Genomic DNA, 20555 nt, shown 5'->3' with positions numbered 1-20555 from the left:
GTCTCACCCTGGGGATGCAGGCTCATTAGACGGCACCAGTTGTCTTTTTCCCATTGGGAAAGTACAAAAAACTAACCGCTGACCCACAGTTTATGTAATGCTGCTGTCTGGTGCAACTTTAATGCTCTGTGCTGTTACGGATTTCATCAAAGTTTAAATGCTGTTACAGTTGCCAGATTAGGTTTGCAGGTGCAGGGTTATGAAAGCTTTTTAATAAAGGCAGAGTAGAGTATATTTCAAGCACAGACAGGTGAGATAGATGACATGACATTAGGTGAGTGACTTTTACTTGTCTCTTTGTGTCAGTAAATAGTGTGGTGTGGAGTTACATAATCGCCTTGGACTAGTTTCTGCTGTGCAGGCAAATTGGTAGAACGCTTTCCACTTTGTAGACGGAGTCGTGTTTCTACTGGGGTCATATTCAGGCTGGAATGTCATTTAAAATTTTGAGATTTCATAAATAAACAGCAGCCAAATCACAAACTCAGTCATTCAGGAATTTGGCTGCAGTGCATGTTCACCAGAAAACTAAACTAGCAGAGTTAAGTTGCTGAACAGATGCTTATTGGTCTATCCAATCCATGCATGCCTCTCCTTCCCGGTGCCCACTGGGTGTAAAGCTCATGCCCTTGCATGTGTTTCGGGGTGTGGTCCTGCATATTAACACAAGTCAATCACTGCTCCTGGCAGATTTGCTGACAAAGAGGCTCTATTTTACCACCGTATCGTTTCAGCCTTTTCCAAGGTCACATTAAGAGTGGTGAATTAATAAACCACCATCCCAATCCATCATTCGGTTCATGTTATCCATCTGTTGTATTAACTCAAATATCAGTTTCTCTAGTGCAGGTGAGATTAGGCAGTTAAATACCAGCCAGTGCCATATTCAGACTTTTATTGAACTTAGATTACATATGCATAGAGGTCTCAGAGTCTTAATGTAAGAGAGAACCAGAGCTAAGTCACAAAATCATGACCACCTATCGAGATCACTCTATAGCCCAGCCCTATATCACACCATCATTTCCCTCACACTGTCCACTTTATCCATCCATCAATCCAATATTTCCAATAAGTTTAATCTTTTTTTTTTTCAAAGCTTTTTACAGCAATGCATTCAAGCCAATGGACATCGCAATGATGCATAAATAAATCGTGTTTCGATCGTCACACCTGTGTCAGCAATCCACAGGGCAGATTTAGAAAAGGTAGATATTCTGCATGTGTTGAAAGCAGTGCGTGTGTTTGTGCTGCTGTAAGCAGAATTCATTATTGGCTGACTGATAACTATTTGTGTGTGTGTGTGTGTGTGTGTGTGTGTGTGTGTGTGTGTGTGTGTGTGTGTGTGTGATCCTGCTGATACCAGACACCACCTCACTACTGATGTGAGAAAAGTCTCTCCTCTGCATCTATCTTTATCTTCTCCTGTCTTTCTCATTTTCACTTTCACATTCCCGCCGCTCTCTTCTTCTCCATCTCCACCCTCCTTCTGCCCCCTCCCCATCCCCACTGTCACCATCCCATTGCTCCCTCTTCATTTTCTATTCAACCCTGTCCTGCTCGCCCTCCTCTCCACCTTACTCTTTGCCCTCATTCTTTTCCTCCTTGCCTCTTTTTGATCCCTCCCTCCCTCCACCCTGCTGGCTCAGCTGGTACAGAAGCAGCCTTTGTTTCAGCCGTGTCCTCTATCCTTTGAAGGAGGAAAGCTGAAAAGCGAGAGGCAGGGATAGAGGGAAAACGGGAAGCCTGAACAGGGTAGGGTAGGAGCAAAATCCAAATGGGAAAGTGGGATGAAAAGAAGAGATGGGTGGGAGGATAAATAGAATCAGGGGAGAAGGATGAAGAGAGGAAGGAAGAAAGGGGGATATCTTTGGATCAATGGCCAGGGTTGTTCAAGTCATTGATATCCAGTCGCAACAGCATGTGAGAGCAGATTTCCTGTGTGGGAGGGATCTGTCTATAGGACATGTGCTCTCAACTTAGCACACTTCCCCTCGGTTCAATGGTGCATAGTCACAGCGCTGTAGTCCTCAGTTAAAGGCCATCCAAGCAGTTTATTGATAATTAAGCTAATTTTGGACACAGTCAATGCTGCAGAACCCTGTAGACCTTTACTGAGCTGTCGGCCATCTATGCGTCACTGTAGATGTAACAGGCTGTCAAAAGGAAGAGACACAGAATGCAGTTCATACTGTCAAAAGGTTTGGGGGGTTTTTTTGCTGACATATTGCTTTTTGAGTCCTGTATTGAATTCCTCTTTATTTCCTGTTCTTGTAGGGAGTGAGAAGAGGAGGAAGATTTTGAACCGTGACCCTTATCCATCATGTTATAGCTGTGGTAACATGTGAATCCTGAAGCAGAGTGTTATCCGCTTTTACATCTCTAAAGGTAAGATTTTTTTTTCTTTTGATCATTTTTAATGGATTTGCTTGAAGGAGTGACATTTTGAGAAATATACTTATTTGCTTTCTTGCTGAGAGTAACATTAAAAGACTCTCTGTATGCTATGCTAAGCTAAGGCCTGCTGGCTCTTGCTTCATATCTAACATACAGACTTGACAGAGGTATCAAACTTTTCATCTAGTACTCAGAAAGAAAGCCAATAAAAGTATCTCCCTAACTGTCAGTGTATTCCTTTAATAATTGTGCTGTAAAGTCTTGTAATTAAAGTTTGTCCCTCTTGGGATGAAACTCTTTTCCTGGCAGCAGAAACCAGGCTCTGGTGTTGCCCACCACAGTTTGAATCCCAGTCAAGGACAGGAGACTGGATCAGGGTCAAAGCAACAGGCTTTGGATTTGTCACCTGGATGCCAGATTCACCCGCTACCTCTGACTTTGTTTGCCCCTGTAGTAGAAGCCTGAATAATGTTATTTAGTTCTCTGTGGGTTTGCCATGGAAATTGGACTAGCCCTGTTTAGCTCTGGAGTGGAAATCTTGTTTTCACACAGTGTGAATATACACTGGACGCCAGGCTGGCCCAGTTTGGACTCGGCACTGAAACCAGGCTGTGTCAGGCTCTGCTGTGGAAATCTAGTTGGCCCACTTCGGCCATTTCATTACGAGTCACCAAGGCTTGAGGTCTTAAGCAGTGTCGCTCTCCCTTTTGGCAAATAAATCTTCACGTCTCATTCTCGCCTTTTTTTTTTTATCCCACCTTTCCTTTCACAGCATCTCTTATCTCCCCTCTATGGAGATAAGAGATGCTGGAGGATATGGTAGCTTGTCATCTTCATAGAGGCTTGCTCTGTCAGAAATCCTCCCCTAACCTCCTTACCCCCTGAGACTCTGAGGCTGATTTCCTCTCCCCCGTGCCCTCTCTCTCTTTTCCCAAGCCTGCTCTCCCTTTTCCTCTCTTCAGCTGGCTTTTAGATCTCCACTTCCAACCTCGACACGTCCCTTTGGGACGTGGCTGACTGCTGAACTCAGCTAGAAAAAAGGCAGCGAGGAAGGAAGAGAGGTGAGCAAAGGAAGAGAGAGTTGAGAATCTATCAATCGATCTATCCATCTAGCCATCCGTGTCAAACATGTTAATAAATCTGTAAATCTTTGTATCTTGTCAACCTTGACACTGTGTCCTCCAACTGGATACATCAAAGCTAAAATAGAGGATGAGATACACATGGTGGGTATCTGTCGTTTGTGTGTGTGCGCGCGCTATACATTTGGACCAACGCCTTGGGCTGATGTACAATCTGCTTTGACCCTAACAAATCTCACACATGTGCATATAAAGGTTGTTTTTGCTGCCAGTAATCGTAGCTAGAGGAGAAGATTCTCACAGTGTATTATCCAGGACTCATGGATCGGACAAATGCGTGCATGTGTGTTTCTCACGCGTTTCACAGAATCTCCATAACTGTCCATCATCTTTCCTTTTTAATACAATGGTTAAGTTGTCACAGGACTCTACTAAGTGCTTGAAGTATAAATGTGAAGTTGTAAATGGTTCATATGGTTTCTGTGGATGATATAGTTCGCCACAAAGTTCCCCTTTTCATTTTTTTGCCTTTTAGTCTATCATGCTCCTTATTTACAGGATTATTATATCATCACTAGATCTCTGAACCATGAATATCACATATTGCCATTTTGTATACATATAGATTGTAGTAAATCTGCACCATGGACACTTGAAGGAGCACTTCAGCCATTTATAACACCATTACTCTAAAGTTGTGATTGTGATCAGCATATCCTGATTTTTAGTCTCCAGTGTGGGTCAAGCTCTTAAAAACACTGGATCCTACATTTCCCACAATGCAACTCAGTAGCATCTTTATGTAGACCCTGATGACACCTGGAGCAGAAATTATTCAGAGATTTTTTGATTCGTTCATTGTCAGAGCTCTTATAATCTTTGAGTTTTGGACTGTTGGTTGGACACAACAAGCTATTTGATGTCATCTTGGGTTTCTATTTTATGCCATTTCATAGACCAACTGTATGACTGAGTAATCGAGAAATTAATCAGCAGATTAATCAATAGTGAAAACAGTTTCAGCCCTTCATCATTGGAATCCCCCTCTTAACACTGCATCAACTACTAGTTTGTGCTGTAATGGATGCTGAGATGAGAATTAACAGTATTCCTCTGAATACAGATGAAAAAAAATCTATAGGAATGATTTTTAATGTCATTCTGGACCAAAACAAGTTTTAATAAACTGAATGAGCGACAGATGAAATTAAAAAGGAGAATGCAAACAAGCAGGCCTGCATGCAGCACATTATGTTTACCGCTGAAATATATATGTACTGTGTGTGTGTGTGTGTGTGTGTGTGTGTGTGTGTGTGTGTTTGTGTTCACCTGGCATATTTTTTTTCTTTTCAGAACCTGTCAATCATCATTTCCTGCTGGTGTGCAGACACACTGAGGGTTAGAGACAACAAGAGATGAGAGAGCATGATATATATATTTTTTTTTTTACTTTTCCCATTGCTTCAGGGAGTGAGATATGCTGAGATAGACAGGAGAGAGAGGGGAGATCAAACAGCCGCCTCTGTTTGTTTTATCTTTTTAATGAACAAAGTGCCACACATTTCAATACTTTGGAGTTCACTCAGAGGACTATCCGCTGGTGGGGGAATTCAACCCGCAACCCTCCAGCTTCTGAGAGCTACTTGAACTAATGCTCTCTTTAGAGCTGGATCACCCCTGTGTGTGTGTGTGTGTGTGTGTGTGTGTGTGTGTGTGTGTGTGTGTGTGTGTGTGTGTGTGCTGAAGCTGCTCAGCAAATCTGATCAAAGTCAAAGTCAAATCTCTGTCTGTCCCCTACTCTCTTTGATGGATGGATGGATGGATGGATGGATGGATGGATGGATGGAGTGGAAAGGAGGAGGAATAAAAAGGGAGGGGACGGGAGAAGGATGAATGAATGACTGAAAGTACAAGGAGTTCAGAATGGATTGACGGATGTTGGGGGGGGGGGGGTGGAGGGTGGAGAGAGAACGTGAGGTGGAAGTAGATGGATGAAAGGGTGGATTGATGGCTTTGACCTTCCCATCACCCTCTTCAGAACTGGTCCTATAAGGTTCACATTTAGTCACATTTGTTTCCCTCTTTTTTTCTGTTTTCTCTATTTTTGTCCCCTCTTCACTTCTTCTTCACTGAGCGTTCTTCTCTTTTTTCCTCTCTCTTTTTGAAATGTATGTTTTCTCTCTTTCCATTTCATCCTTATTTTCCTTCTTTTCTTCATCACATCCTGTTTTCTCCTCCTCCGCTCTCCTCTCATCTCCAGCTTTCTCCCGTTAACCTCCCTGTTACCTCCTTCTCTGGCAGCATGTGAGTGTGCACGTGTGTGCTAATCTCACCACACCGTGTGTGTGTGTGTGTGTGTGTGTGTGTGTGTGTGTGTGTGTGTGTGTGTGTGCTCCCTTTCTCCCTGAGAGTTGAAAGACTGCCTGGATCCCTGGGGGGGAGTTTGGCAGCTGAGACTTGCCGAGGGCCAGCCAGGCCTGGGTCACCAAGCTAACCTGTTCCCCCTGCTTCGCCTCTGGCCCCGTGGGATAATAGGTGTGAGGTGGTGTGACTAGGTTGAGGTGGAGGAGGACAGGAGACATAAAAGGGGAGTAAGCAAGGGAACAAGGAAAATTCATACATGAGCGGAAATGCACATACATAAGAAGCACACCCCAAGGTGTTTAGTTAGTCATGCTTAAAACGCTCTCTCCCTCTGTTGCTTTTACGTACAGTTGTTAGTCATGCTGAACACTTCCAAAGTGCTCTTTTTATTCGTTGTTGTGTTCCGTTGGTGAGCAGCAGCAGGCAGCTACTTAAACACCACTCCCAGCGTGACGCAGATACCTGAGGCTCAAAAGAACATAGATGCAGTTTAACATGGCATTTGACATGTGCATTATATGTGAAAACTACTATGAAACAAAAGAGAGTTGACTCAAGGTTTGTCCGAGTTAAATATAAGCCTTTTTAAAACGGTGTAATGATAACGTAAGGACCGAGTAGCTAAGAAAGAGGGATGCCTTTAAAGCAAATTATGTCTACAGCAGCAGGGTTGGTGCAGAGATACAAGACAAGAAAAATACTGTATGGCATCTCAGCTGTGTCCCTGTCTGGGCCATATGTTTCAGCAAACATCAGTGAACATTTGAAAGACTATTCTTTTTGGCACGTCCTTAAAAGAACCTTTTTTTCTCTCTCAAACATTTCATAACCCCCCTCAACTCGACACAAATGGCACATTCTCCAGGAATGACTCCATGCAGGCAATCTGGATACAATATCCACACTGTGTTGATTGGCCACTGACAATGGCACACATTACCACAGCAGCACAGCAGCAAGTTACAGAAGCGTGATGCAGTCACTTAATGATCTTGTTAATTTAGAAATCCGGGGCAACCTTTTTCTTTTTCTGGAGTCAACGCTTCTGCAGCAAGTGGGCCAGAAACAGAGAACACAGTATCAATATCAATACCTAGTTTATCACCAGGTGCCCTCAGAGGAGGCTGAATGTGCCTTATAAGTGACTGTGATGTCAATGTACAGCATGAAAACACATTACCAAGGAAAAGTAATGAGTTCTTTAGACATCGCATTGTCTTTATTTGCTGATCCTAACCCACTCATAAACTGTGAGCATGAATTTAACATAACCGAACAGGCAAAAATATTAGAAGAAGTGCAAGTAAATCTGGAGTAAATCTGCTCTGGAGATTGCTATACTGCTATTGACTTTACAGAACAAATAACACTTGCTTTGTGGCAAAAACATGAAGCGTTTGCTGCTCCTTAAAGGAATATGCATCTAGGAAATTAGATTTGTTTATTAGACGGATGTGAAAGTTTTTTTCCGACGTGTTTCCCTTTACTGACATGAAAGAGAAAATATGTGGCGACATGAGGTCTTGATTTTCAGAGTAAACAGCACCACAGCCAGTCATTCTGATCACGTCTCCTTTTGTTTACGACAAGTAAACCGAGATGTAGCAGTTAGTTTTGGCTGTGATTTGTCGCAGGGAAAGTAGAGCACATGGCTGTTCTGCTGAATATTTGTATAAAAGGATGTTATGTACATTATCAAACAAACAAAGCTGCTCATTTTCCTCTTGTTTCTGATGTATTAGGGCCATTTCTTATTCCTTATCTTCTTTTTCTTTGTGAAATGCAATAGCATTTCACAAAGAATCCCCCTCAGGATTTTGTTATCTTTTGTGTAGGAAGTGAATTTCTGTCTCTATCAGGACCTCATCATATTGCACACGGCCTTATTATTTCTGACTTCTTCTCTGAAATTCTTGGCTATTCTCTCTATCTCTATCTGTTGTTCTCTCACCGTAGGCAGCAGCAGGAAATGGAGTGTGTGAAACAGGATGTGAGGGTAGCCATACTTGTTTATTGTGTACTGAAAGCCCACAGCCTGGCTGGAAACCACACATGGATGACTGGAACAGACAGAGACGGTGAGGTTAGAGACACAGACAGAGGCTGGTTTTGTTTTCACTCGGGTTTTTTTCGTGCTTGTGACGACATTTCACGTCACAAAGGGTTAAAGAAAATGTTTATTTTATCACCCCAGGACTGCTAAAAATTCAGGATAAAGTTTTCAAGAAATAAGGCAGCGAAGGGGAATGGGATTGCAGTATGGCGTCGCAAACATGTAGCTGCAGATGCCGAGAAGCAGATGAGTCAGTTTAGGAAAATGAAGCGACGGTTACTCAGGACAGATGTGTTTTGGGCTGCCCCGGTTTAATTTTCAGTTTACAAGTCAAATCATAGACATCGACGTCTTTGTTCCCATGTAAGATGTTACATAAACACAGCAGTTGTATGTATTTTCCAAGCAGACCTCCAATACAGTGAACTCTGGTTACTCGTGTGTAGTGTTTAGAATACAGTTCCCCCACGCACTCGGTGAGGTGTATCGAGATTACATATTGAACTTTTCACTGTCTACACTCTGGCACATTTCAAACGAGGGTTTCGTCAAAGTTTATCTTCTCTCCCCAGTCGCCTCTCTTCCTTCCAACTCTGCCTCCTCTCCCATCTCCATCTCCTCCGCCTCTGTCTCTCCTTCTATGGCTGTCTCTGTCGTTCCAACTTTATTTCCCCTTGCTTCTCTCAGCCTATCTGTCACGCTGGCCTCTCTGTTGTCTTCTCCTGTCTGAAAATGCGCTGCCGATGATTTGCGTACATCTATATCTATCTGTGTGTATCACTGCTGCAGCCATAAGTGGCTCTGCAGCTGGCACACACTGATGTACTTGCATGCTGTGTTGGTCATACAGATGTGTGTTGCAGTTAACTGACCACACAGGAACCCGATTGCTCTCTTATGGACACTTTAAACCTGCAGTATATATTATCTGAACAATAAACTACTATAGACAATATACTGTATTCATACAATGGACATTAGGACCATACCAAATGTACTTTTTGCAGGTGGTAAACAAGAAATCAATATATTTATTGTTCTTGAAGCCGTATCACCGTCACGCACATTAGAAGCAACTCTATTTCCTTTGTGCATTGCATTGTGGGGCAATAGTGTCATTTTTAAGTATGCTAAATGTCTGCACTCTCCACAGTGTTTTCTCAGAACAATGCCTTTTTATAATTTATATCACCATATATCTGTTTCAAGCCTCTCACAGGAGCATACCGGCATGAACAGTGGCCTCCTGAAAGGTAGAAACTCAATTAAAGAATGATATGCTTTGGAAAATGGCTACTCCCTTTCACGTTAGCTCACGAGCTGCTGATATCAAAAGATTGTGTCACATCCACAGTGTGTGCAGCGTTACTGGATGATTTTGCTATGTTGTTGAGGACATTGCTGGATGTGCTCCCTTTTGTGCTTTCTAATTTAGCTGTTTCATTAATGCCTGTCAAACCATCCACATTTGTGTTGCCTGAGATGCCCCCATTTCCCTTTTCAAAGCGACGTGTTCAGTCAGACAGCTTGCAGATGCTAGCCTTCCTCCCCTAAAGCTAAATGTGTCTCTCTACCAACATGTCTGCCGCTTTTTTTCATAGCCGAGGTCTCTGTTGTGCACACTTTTTTTTTGTTCCCTCCTCTCAGATTTCCCCTCCTCTTCTTCCTGCTAGGTAGATCTTATCTCTCTTCATTGTCTCTGCCTCTTTCCACTGTTCACGTCCCTCTCTTTCTTTCTTCCTACCTCATTTCTTATTGAGCACCTTGGTTCAGCATTACAAGGTTTCATTCTCTTTCTTCCGTCGTCTTTTTCTATCCCTGCATTTTGTGTCTTGGCTTGCTTGTTGATGCGAGTCTGCATACCTTTCCCTCTGTCTCTACCCCTTTGTGTATATCTTCACCTCCCTCCCTGTCTTCTCGGTGGTAAAAATAGACGCTCCAGCACATCCTGACTTCCTAACAGAAAGCGCGTGTAGTGCTGGATTTTTCATACGAGTGTCGGAGATGTGCTCTCTTGTGGTGATTATAAGGATTATACTGCTGATTTCTGGCTTCATTTCACGGCCTTTCTGCCCTAATTAAAGCTGCATTTTACCTTGCATGCAGCCTCATGTTTTGCTTATTATTTGTAGTGTCATTTATCTTAGGTTTCCACTGAAGAGCTGCAGTGTCTCATATTAGTTGAAAAGCCATTCTGGGGCTTTTCTACACTGCCAATGTGTGAAATGAAGGCCTGAGCTGAGGAGATAATGCTCATGTCTGTATCTGTATCCATGTCCAGAGGCTACCCCTCAGCCCATGATCACACACGGCCTCCTAAAAAATTTAAATAAAACAGCAGAAAAAGAAGTATGGTGCTGCACAGATGCACACCACAGAGTGCTGTCAAACCAGCAGGTTGTTTTGTTCTGTCTGGTTGTGTATAGAGGACAACTAGCTCCACGCCGCACTATATGCACAGTGCTTCTCTTTGTTTCAATGTCCTCATCATGTTTCAGCATGATGCTGATTTTCTGCCTGGGACCTGTAAGCTTTAGCCTCAGTCTTTATTTTTTATTATGTATGTAGCCATCAAATGCATATTTAAGACCCTTTTACAGGCTTCTGTTCTCAAAGCAGGTCAGCTGGAAACATTAATAAGTCAGCCCGAGAGAAAGTTTTCAACCAACTCACAGAGTTAAAGCTGGAGTTGGTAACGTTGGAGAAACCAGCAAGAGCACATTAGAGTTTCACAGTATAAAACTGAGAAATCCCATCCCTTTCCTTCATGCCTCCCTCCAAAGCCACTGTTGTGCAACTAGCTTGCTATAGCTTCAGCAATATATCTGCCTCAGGGAAGACTCCGGTACGTAGGTAGACAGGCAGGCCATCCAATCATTTCATTCAGGCTGAGGGAATTTGCTCTTTGAGGATTTAGTTTGTGGGAGATGTTTGGAGAGCACTTCTTTGTTCACAGTATTTTGGGTCTTCTTCCTCAGTATGGAGAGGTTTATGGATTTTGTCTGCGTGCACTCGTCTTGCGTGCTGTGTGTCAGTGTTTACACTCAGTTCACTCGTTTCTTAATCATAATGGATAGACTGACACTGCAGATTGCACCATGCTGAAGGCACTAAGGAGTAAAATTTTTGTTTTTATTACAAAACTGCCTCAGCTCTTGGGCTTTGGTTTGGGCTGTTTTACTGATCACAGATTGACGCAATACACAGAAAATATGTGAAGGAAAACACACTATCCATAATTGTACTACCTGGCCCGCAATTAGTAACATGGCACAAAGTAATAGTGTCCTTTGGGACGCTGTGTAAAACATGAATGAAAATAAAATTCAATCATTTTGCTTTTACCAACAACAGTTTTACAAAGTGTTCCTGAGTTGTGTGAGTATGTTTTACATGATGTCCAAACTTTTTTTTTAGAGTCAGGGTTGCATAAAGGTGGTCATTCCATAAACAAATGAATGCACACAGGGACAGATGTACATTTAAACATGAGATTAGGTGGGTTTATGCTCCACTGAATCCCTGATTCACACTCTGTCTTACTCTCTTCATCCATCTGTCCCATTATGCCTTTGTTAACTGCTGATGTCTGTGGAACATTTAAACAGGAAATGCACTGTGGTTGTCCAAATATGGACGTAGATGACTGTGCTCATTGGAGAAATATGTTGTCAAGTCCCTCAACAGGAAAAGTGCTGCCTACGCCTTCTTAATGACTTCTGCGTGTGTGTGTTATGTAAAAACCTCATAGTTAACAGACTATTAGCCACATGGTTGACTCTATTCTTAATGTATTGTTTACGAAAACATACTATCATTAGTGGTGTAACGCTTAATGTTAAAGCGTATTTAAAATGTGATCTAAAGATTAAGAGAAGATACAGATAAAAGCCGATGAAATATGATCTGCTCATTGCAAAGCAGCACCTCTGTTACTGTGTGTGTTGACTGACCTATTAATTCACAGCATTTTGTCAGTCTGTTTACAGTTGGACTATCTCATCTGGTAAACAAGCAAAACTGATGTAGTGGGTGGTGAAAGCCCTATGTCAAGTTTTTCATTGGTAATTAGAGTTAATATCACTCCGTGTTGTTTTGAAACCACATAGCTCCATATGGTGCCCAGGAATAAAAACGAGGGGGAAAACACGACTGAGACAGTTTGTTTTGTAGGAGTCAGTGTAGGTGTTCTGTTTGCAAGACAATTTGATGGAACCAATATCCAAGCTGCTGATTGGTAAACCATAGTGTTTGTTCTGAGGGGGAGAAATGCAACTTCTTGGGAGTCCACCTGCCTGGGCTGAGACCTCTAGCTGAGCAATGTGTAAGTGCTTGCAGCGATGTAAGATGCCGCAACTATACGATCCAAGATATGAAAGTAAACAGCAGGAGGATAGCAGTATCTCCTGTCGCACCAGGACACTGACATGATGAGCTAACCCTGAGCCAAGCGCGTCCTGCACCTTGTGCGCTGCTTTCCGTCCTGCCAGGAAGGGATCTGCCACCACCAATTGAAGATGCATCACTGGCTCCACTGCACATCCTCTGCCAATTTTCCCTTTGTTCTCCCATGAGCATGGGGCTAACCAAAGCTGCCTGAAGGCAACCGCCATAGCCCTAGGGACCTGCTCAAGGCTTGGATCCCAGAGGCACCTTTGCACCAGGCGTACTTACATTTCATCCAGTGTAACAGCCTGGAATGATGATAGCATGAGGCCTCAGAGACAAAGACACAGCTTAAAAGTGTGTCCCTGAGTGGCATGTGCATCCTCTGTGCGAGCACTCACAGCTTGATTGAACCGATCGCTAGACCCAAGTACTGCATCCTCTCAGAAGTCTCCAGCATGCCCCCAGTGCAAGTGGAGCAGGTGTGAGTGCTTCAGTAGTGTCAGGGACACATGGACCTGAGAACATACTCACAACCAGTCAGATGATGTTTTCAGACGCAAGGACATTTGGAATTTGTAACTATTTCTTTTAAAGCAAAAATGAACCATCAGTGCCCTTCCCAGATCAGAACAATAATAAATATATAACAAATAATTAGGTGGCAGGCAGTTAAATGAATGCCGCATATGCTCAGGAAACGGTGGACATCCTCAGTGCCATTATTTTTCACAACAGCCCAAGAATAGCCAACTTGCCAAGAGAGAATTGGCCACTTTTAGAGGCAACATTTAACAACCGTCTCTTACACCTTCTAGCGGCAACGGCTGCCCTCTCACACAAATATCATCAAAATCATGTCATGTTTCTCACGCGTGCTACACCCTCGCAGGTGGTTTGTCTGGGGTCACTCCCTGCGCATATGGACGATTAAACAGCGTGGAGGGAGTGTGGCCACACATCGACAGAACACCTTCCTTTTCTGGATTTGTTTGAATGGAATAAGAACAGTGCCAGGGCAGAGAGCCCTCATTGGCACACTGGCATCCCTGCGCTATGCGTTTGCTGTGCAGTCAGCACCATGCAGGGCTCTTCCCTGTCGACTCCATACGACAGATTATATCACTCATCTTCTTACAGCGGGGCTGTTGTAATACCATGGCAGTTATGTTATGTTAAGCACCATGAAAATATCTTTTCTAGAAATTTACAGCGCGCATTTTGCTGAGCACTACAGAGTGTTTTAGCTCCTTTGCAGAACATGTCGATCCAGCTACCAGCTTTCAGAGACACAGTGTGTCAGTAATTGTGGCCCTCTGTGGTCGACACATTGAGCTTTAAGCGCCACTTGTAGAGGGACACACACACACACACACACACACACACACACACACACACACACACACACCATTCATACACTACACAATTGATTCAAATTTGATCCTCTCTCCGGCATTCCTATCTCTTGGGGACTGGCCTCATGTCAGTGCAGCTGACAGGGGATGCCCGCTGATGCCGAAATGGCTGATTATTCCCATTATAATGGAATCTGTGACAAGTTGAAGCAGGTGTATTTATAACTGTAACATTTCAGAGAAATCACAGGCTGACTTTAATTCTGCAGCTTTTTAGATTTTACTCACACGCATGCATGCGCACACACTTGCACACACACGCACGGACGCCATCATCATCTTTCACAGTAGCCAGTAAATGATTCTCTGACTGTGAAGTGACAAGTAGCTTTTGATGGATAAATTTAGATTAGCCACACTCCCAGGTATTATGAAGTGATCACACACAGTGGCGTGCAGGTATTTCTATGCGAGGGCTAATGCACACACATGCGCTCAGACCACACACACACAGACACAAGCTGTATTTAGCCTAGTTATTGCGTTGATTATTTGTGTATGTTTGCATGTGTACACACATGCAAACAAGCGCACACAGAAACACACATACATACAGTGGTGAGCTGTATTTAACCTAGATACTGCGGTGATTAGCTGGTAGCTATTGATAAGTCTCTGACACATTAAAGGCAATGTGGCACATGCACACACACACACACACACACACACACACACACACACACACACGCATGCATGCTCACAAACACGTGTGTTTCCGTGTGTGTGGGGCTTTACTACATCAGATTCAGGTATCAAAGTGCACCCAATTGACTTAATACTCTGATTTATATCAGTTTCCTCCAAATGGTGCAAACCTCACACATCTGCCACCTGACCCAAATATAATTACAGTGAGAAACACACATGGCCTGACACAGAAACTAACACCAGCAAACTTAACTGGACAGAAAATGATCATCACCCAGAACTTTAAAATCAATCAAAACTGTTTTAATAAGATGCAGTATTTCCTATTTTTCTGTAAAAATCCTTCACTCATAGCTCAGCAGCATGGGGCTACAGATTTGAATCCTTCCTCCCATCAAGTTTTGCAAAAGATCCATTTATGTTCATTAAAGCTGACTGACTTGCATGACCTCCAATGAATAATAAAAGTTCCTTCTCAAGATAAGCTGCGTCACACTTTAATTGCGCAATTTAAGATCTCGTTTGAATTCAGCATGAGACGCATTTGATGTACAGTAGATGGAACATTTGGTTGATTGTCGTGTTTTTGAGGTCAGTGTTCCACATTTCCATGTCTCAAAAGATTCTCTTAAGGTTGGTGTATATGCGTGCTTACATTATCGTGGCCTTTAGTTCAGCTCATGGTTGTTACAGCAGGACTGCAGTTAATACTATATTAGAAAAAAATCCATGTCAGGAATCACAGTGTCAGAAAACTTTCGAAAGTACTTCACTCTCTCTGTACATTTAGGATGTTTCTTTTTCTCCTCTTTTCTTTCTTTTTTTTTTTGTTGATAAAACAAAACTATAATTAATTACAAAAAAGCAGTAAAAACAAGGTTTTGTTGGTTCCCTAGTCATGCTTTTTCCTTGTTTGTTATCTTGCACTCAATATTTCTTACCTTGTTTCCATTGCTCTTGCAGTTGATTTAATACTTTTTGGCTGTATTTTTTAAGAGCGACGTAGTATGAGGAAGAGCTACATAAATACTGATTTTTTTTGATAATATATACATATATTCATGCTCTTTTCCAGCAGAACCCTGCTTTACATTCATAAAATTCAGCACACATTGACACCTGGGAGCTGCCTCATACTGTAAAACCTCAGTCTGCTACTTTTAGCTAACTCGCAGCTTCACTGGAGCAGGCAGGGCAGCCTGAGTCTTGCTCAAGGACACCTTGGCTGTAGCTGTGGACAGAGGTGAGTCCAGATGAATTATTGAATTTATATTTTGTTTTTGTCCAACTATGGTGGGCGTTTGAGGGGAAAAAAGTACTGGGAAACAGCAGTTGACTTGACCACAATCCCCCTCTGTTCACTTTGAAATGCTGTTTTTATTGCCATGACACGATGGGACACCGAGGAGCAAGATAAACATTGAGAAAAAAGGTTTATGCAAGTTTAATATTTCCCCCACATTGCGGCTCTCTCTTACAATCCATGTCTCTTGCTGTGATTCACCTTTACTCCTTTTTTTTTTTTTGTCCTTTTCTGGGTTGCTGTGTGCACCGACATTTCTTAAAAATTTATGGTAATTCTTTTCAACTTTTTTTCAATATCGAATACATTAAAGTTGTGTTCACATGTGTCTGTATGTGTGTGTGTGTGTGTGTGCCAGAGATTGTGTGTTAAATGTGCTGCCTGTAAATAATGAAAGTGGGTGCTCATGTTTGGATCAGTGTAAATTATTTAACCAAGCCCACACACACACACACACACACGACTACACTGTGCCCTGCGACACACTGCTTCCACGCCACAGTTCTACCTGTCTCATTCTGTCCGTCTCTCCCTCTCCTCTCTTGCTCTCTGTGTCTCATTTCTTATTGAGAACCTTGGTTGGAAATTACAAGGTCAAGACAGCTATTTTCAGGAAGTAAACATCTCAGTGGGCTGGCTTGGGACCAGCACTTTCATAGTCTCTGCTTCTAACTTGACCATGTCTAAAGTACATCCTCCAGCTTAACTCGCAGTAACTTTGATAACAAGATACACTGGGAGCAAGTCCCATGGAGGAGTCCAGGGTTTGAGCACAGGTTCTGGGTCTGTTCTTTGTATTTTGGTTGTGCATTTTCATTTATATTTTAGACATTTAGTCATCTGCTACCCAGAGAGGCTTCTTTTCATACTAACCAGAGATCTTGGCCCTGTTTCCAGATAACAGCCCATCTTAAGATTTAAGTTTTTTTGAAGAGAATTTCTATCAACACCCACATTTTGAGGCATTTTCCAAAGCAGCACTTATGACTGAGTGCATGCACATCTTCTTAATGTTGGCTTGCCATGGTGCTGATGAGAATGCTGAGTACACTTTAAAGTATCTCAGCACATTTAACTGTCTGCAAGCCAAGCTATGTATCAAAAATACATAAATCACAAAGTGCATGTGTTTGTGAAGGACACAAAGAAATGCTTTTATGCCTGGAATCGTTCAGTATGAAAGCAAAGCTTAATGTGCACAACAGTCAGCTTTCAGCTCGCCGCCCTGCATGATTCATGTTCCTGGGTGGAGGAAAGTTATGAAAGTAAACATGGATTGACGTAGCTGCTGCTCCATGCAGACAGGCATTACTTTCCTGTACATATTAAACTTTAAACCAAGCAGTGACGGTTCTTGTTGTGGATGAATTGTGGATGTCACTCTCACCATTTCTACTGTGCTTATGTGCTACAATGTAAGACATGTGCACAATAAACATAAAGATGAGAAGATATGGCATTGTAAACAGAACACCAGGGCGAGGTTGAGGTTTAAAACCAAATAATCAAAATATTTCTGTGAAACGTGCTGTAGTTGAGTCTTTATGATGCTCTTAGATGTTAGATGAACAAGCGTCATATACTAGTGTCTTCAGTTAATATGCTTTTGGGACACACCTAATCTTACAAGTGTCCCTCAGATTATTTTTTAACAAACATATTTATTTGTTCGATGTTGCGGTTGGCATGTGTCACATGTGCACAGTAGTGACGCGGGGTTGGTCCACCTCGCCGTTCCCCTGTGAAAGAGGAAATTACAAACAGTAATGCTCTCCTCATTTGCCTCCTTTGACTGCTTGGTCACCCTGACAAGGTTGTAAAGAAAGGTCACATTGACTAGAAAGTGTGTTGGACATCTATGGTGACATTTCCTCCCTCTAAGGTTAAAACACATCTGATTTCACTCTCTATAACATCATGAAAGTCATGCAGCCAAAATGTTCTATATCCTCCTGACTAGTAGTTCAGATTTGTCCTCTGTGGAGAACACATGTAAACCTGAATATCTCCCACCCACTGCATACTACAGAATTAACCCCTTTTGCTATCTACAGGGGACATTTTGGGCTTTTCAATGATACCAAATGTGAAGGGGTGGGGCTTTGGTACCTTTCTCTTTCTCATTAAGGAAAATGGCATAACACCCCTCAATCCTTAGAGAGGCTGGGATACACTTTGCATACAACTGACGGAAAAAGGAGATGGTGTCAAACAGAAGACATCTTTTTTTGTTGGAAACACTTGACCTAATCGTATTCCTACTGTCTTAGCTATCCCATTTATCCATCTTCTGGTGTGCCAATGTGGTTATGTGGGGCTTTCTGAACCCCAGATGGGGTGGTGTCAACAAACAGGAATGAATGACTGAGGAGACTGAATTCAGAAAAACCATTGGAGGTGTGCGTGGAATAAAGATTCTCCAGGTCACCAATAGTACAAGCAGCTAATTTTAAAAGTGTAAAGGTCAGGCCATTATTGCTTCCAGAGAATTAAATGTGGGATAACCCGGAGGGAAAACCTAAGAGCTGGGGAGAAGGGTTTTTTGAAGGATGTCAGGTTGTGTGGAGTGAGCAGAGGAGGGAATCACGGTGTAAGAACAGTGAAGTGAATTTCTTCTTAAACATCAGCTGCCAATGCTGAGCTCTGACTATGGATGGAACTGCCAATATTGTGCTCTGACTGACTTCCCCTGCGGATCTGAGGTAGATTACTACTCGTTAATTGCAAAGTAATGACTATAAATTAAGAAATAATGGTGGTCATTACTGAGTCACGGGCAGATGAGAAGAAGGCATCCTCACCGAGAACCCCGCTACAGTTGGGAAAACAAGGCAATATGTAAACACACAGTGTCATCATCAGTGATTGGATTATAATGAGTGCTAATGTAAAGGTCATGGTATTTTTAATCTTAAGAGATGAGCATTTTTTAAAGCTGTGTTCAGGGAAAACTCTAGAACATGTCATGCCAGAGAAGGAGGGCAGAAAACACTGGACAGTAGTTAATCATTGAAAGAGTCAGTATACTCCCAGAGCTTTGAGCTGCATCTCCCTTTGTTGCATGACTATTTGCGGCACTTTGCTTGTGAACAAATCCAACGCTGTGAATGTGAAAGTCTAAGACTGTGGGCCATTATTCCCATATTTAAACAATATCACATCCTCTTTCCCCCTCTGTGACAGCTGGCTTTTCACTGTCAGCTATCAACATTTTGATTCCCAACATGGTCTGACAACATGTCTCGCAAACTCCTCCTGAATACTTGCGGATGCTGCCTGAGATTTCAAGATAATGCTGCATCAACACATCATGTGGTCACACATTCAAAACCAAGGGCAAAACATCACAATATGTCCTCCTATATACTTTCAATTAATATATATTTATGCACAAGATTACAAATCAAATGAACCAAGAAAGAAAATAAATGCCTCTAGCGCTAACCTATCTCCTGCAGGAGCATAATCCCAGGCACATTTAGTTTCATATGGAAAGACACGTCAGTATTTGTGCATTATTCATATCGGATGGCATAGATGGTGATCTTGAAAAGAATGTAGTCTGACCCCTGGAACAACATGTGCAACACAAGTGTTCACAGATGTGCTGCAGTGCTTTGGGGAAAGGTAACTCATCATCTATTTCGGGATGATTACCTTGCTGTCTATCTGATTACATAATTCCAGATTAAAGATGAATTGGTGCAGTCTCAAATAACCATGTTGTTTGCCCTCGTCTGTGCAAATTTAATGTCTGATGGGATCCTCTTTCGAGTGGAAATCTAGTTCCACCAAAACAGAACATTCAAGTAATTCAAATTCAAGGTAACATTAAGAACTATGGGGGCTGCTGGGGATTGTCTCATATGCGTGTTAGAGCCTGTAGCTGTTTGATTTCTTCTGCACCAACACAAAAAAGTCAATAGTTTACATGTGAGAGGCAAGCAGTGGGATGGGCGAAAAATTCGGAAGAAGCAGCTTCTCTTCCTCCAAGATATATCCGTTCAGTGAGATTTGCCACGCTCTGCCTTCTCAGTGAGACTTTAGCTGTTTTATTCTTGATTGTCTCTCCCTCACACGTCCTACTATCTGCCGTCAAAGCCGCCAGTGCTGTACAGTAGAAACAAGATGAGAGATGGCCACGGTGGTGAGACACAGGGCTTCCACATTCCCCGCTTCTGTGTGGCTATTCTCAGACAACACACACAACAAAACACACATGTAAACCAACAATGCGTCATTACAAGCTAATGACAGCAGTAATATGTTTGCCATGCCCTCCTACAATGCTTTGCTCCACAGGCCAACCTCATTAACTGATCTGCATATACACGAAAACGAAGTCTTTGTGCGTGCGTGCGTATATGTGTGTGCGTAGAGATGCATATGTGCGCTGTGTTTTGTGTGTGTATTCTTATGTAAGCACGCAGCCTCCTCTTGCCTCGAGGATGATGATGGAAACTGTTTGTCATCCTCCCACCTCTCTCTATCTCTCTCTCCCGCTCTCTTTCCCCATCCATTCAAATCAAATGCGCTTTATTGGCATAACAGAGACATTTACAGGCTAACATAACTGTGCCGACATGCGCAAGTATAGCTAATTAATAGTGAATTTCAAACGCATATCAACCAAGATGTACGCCGTGTGGTTCGGTACTCAAAGCGTGTTACCCAGTGTCAGGTGCTCCCCACACAGTGCTGCAGGATTGCAGAGTGGAGGCGAGTGACTGACGCTACAGTGTGTGAGTAGACACTGCAGTGCCTCCAAACAGCCACTAGGAGAGGAAAAGGCTACTTGTGAGCAAGTGAATGAATGTGTGAGTTGTTGATTAGTCATCAGCCTATCAATAAAGGCTATTCAGGGAAAAGGTAAGGAAAAAAACATAAGCTTTATTGTGTATTATGTA

At 42.6% G+C, this 20555-nt stretch overlaps 1 protein-coding gene across 1 annotated transcript in view; it reads left to right on the top strand.

Moving 5' to 3' along the window:
- Positions 1–20555, top strand: part of lrfn5a (leucine rich repeat and fibronectin type III domain containing 5a) — a 98383-nt gene that overhangs the window by 43400 nt on the left and 34428 nt on the right. The window contains exon 2 of the mRNA XM_076749115.1: positions 2278–2388. The gene's annotated coding sequence lies outside the window, so the exon portion shown is untranslated. The remainder of the gene's footprint in view (positions 1–2277; positions 2389–20555) is intronic.

Source organism: Chaetodon auriga, chromosome 14, assembly GCF_051107435.1.
Source record: "Chaetodon auriga isolate fChaAug3 chromosome 14, fChaAug3.hap1, whole genome shotgun sequence".
NCBI lineage: Eukaryota > Metazoa > Chordata > Actinopteri > Chaetodontiformes > Chaetodontidae > Chaetodon > Chaetodon auriga.
The sequence above is the reverse complement of the archived record's forward strand: the minus strand, read 5'-3'. Positions and strand labels throughout refer to the sequence as shown.